This window comes from Mustela nigripes, chromosome 5 (assembly GCF_022355385.1).
Source record: "Mustela nigripes isolate SB6536 chromosome 5, MUSNIG.SB6536, whole genome shotgun sequence".
Taxonomy (NCBI): Eukaryota; Metazoa; Chordata; class Mammalia; order Carnivora; family Mustelidae; genus Mustela; species Mustela nigripes.
In genome coordinates, this window is record NC_081561.1 from 4,871,781 (window position 1) to 4,873,568 (window position 1,788).

Consider the following 1,788-nt stretch of genomic DNA (forward strand, 5'->3'; position numbering starts at 1 on the left):
AGCATCTTTTAACAATATTCTAAGTCAGAGGCATATACCTTGAGACGGGTTCTGCACTCCCTCCTAGGACTCTCAGCTGCTTCCGTCAACTTAATTTACTCTTTTTCCCCTGGACCCAAGACATCAGCATCAACAACAGTGGTTAAAAAAAAAAAAAAAAAAAAAAAAAAAGTGGTCTTCCCAACCTTGGTATTTCCCAGCCATGTTTTTTCCTACTCTGATAATAAAGTATTAAATTTATTTTTCTTTTATCAATATAAAGCATGCACATATTGTAAAAGTCAAACTCAATCCCCCCAAAAAAAACCTTTTGTGAGAAATTATAGTCTCCTACATAACTCTACACTTTCACTTCCTAAATACTACCATTTTCAGTCCCTTTAGCTCCTTCTTCTAGTATTTATTCTCACATTTCAAAGTGGTATGCTTATTCTGCAATTTACTAATTAATCCACATTAGTCTATTATTGAATTCCTATTTTGAAAATTAAGATATAGTTCTCACAAACTATCTCTACACTTTGCTTACCTTTCAAATAGGGATCCGTAATAATTTTTAATTGTGTGTTTTTGAGTCAATATTAAACTAATATGACTATTATTGTCAAGACAAAGAACAAATTATGACTACTATTTTCTTGCTTGCTTGCTTCAGCAGCACATATACTAAAATTGGAACAATACAGAGAAGATTAACATGGCCCCTGCGCAAGGATGACACACAAATTCGTGAAGCGTTCCATATTAAAAAACAAAACAAAACAGAAAAAAAAAAAAACAGAAAATGGCAAACAACAGAGAATAATAATGAAACCAAAACCTGGTTCTTTGAGATAAGTGAAATTGATAAGACTCTAACTAGATTGAACAAGAAAACACAAATTGTCAATGTCAGGAATGAAAGAAGGAACATTACCATAAATTCTACAAATATTAAACACATAATAAGGGAACAGCATGAACAACTACATGCCAATAAATTTGAAAAATTAGATAAATTGTCACATTCCTTAAAAAATACAGATTGCCAAAACTGTTACAAGAAGTAATAAAAGGTATGGATAGACTTCTATGTATTAAAGAAATGGAATTACAATTAAAACCTTATATAAATATTCAGGTTTAGATGACTTCTCTGACAAATGCTATCAAATATTTAAGGAAGAAATAATACTAACTCTACCCAAATACTTTCAGAAAATACAAGAGGAGGAACATTTCTATCTCTTTTCATGAGGCCAACATTACCCTAGTGTAAAAAACTTAAAAAAAAAAAAAATAAAACAATGGCTAATACTCTTCATAAACATAAAGGCAAAATTTGTTAACAATATATTGAGAAAACAAACCAAACAATATTTTGAAAGAATATCACATCATATCCATCACATTCAAGTGGGAATTTTCTCAAGAATTCAAGATTAGTTTGACATTTGAAAGTCCATCAACATTAATTCGCCATGTCAACAGAATAAGAGAAATAAACCACATGATCATCTCCATTGATGCAGAAAAAATATTTGACAAAATTTAACACTCATTCATGATGAAAATTCACAGCTAAGAGGTAAATTCTTCAATCTGACAAAGGGCATCTATGAAAATATAGAGTTAACATCATTTTGACTGGTGAAAGACTGTTTTCTTACTGAGATCAAGAACAGAGCAAGGGGAAAAAAAAAAAAAAAAGAACAGAGCAAAGATAGTAGCTCCCATAACTCCTGTTCAACATTAAACTGGAAGCCATACCCAGTGTAATAGGCAAGAAAAAGAAATGAGTCATACAAA

The 1,788-nt window shown here is 30.8% G+C and overlaps 1 non-coding gene across 1 annotated transcript; it reads left to right on the forward strand.

The window, feature by feature from the left end:
• Positions 1 to 646: 646 nt before the first annotated feature.
• LOC132018822 (U6 spliceosomal RNA) lies at positions 647 to 749 on the forward strand. The gene has a single exon (XR_009404604.1). It is a non-coding gene; the product is annotated as a U6 spliceosomal RNA (small nuclear RNA).
• Positions 750 to 1,788: the final 1,039 nt, after the last annotated feature.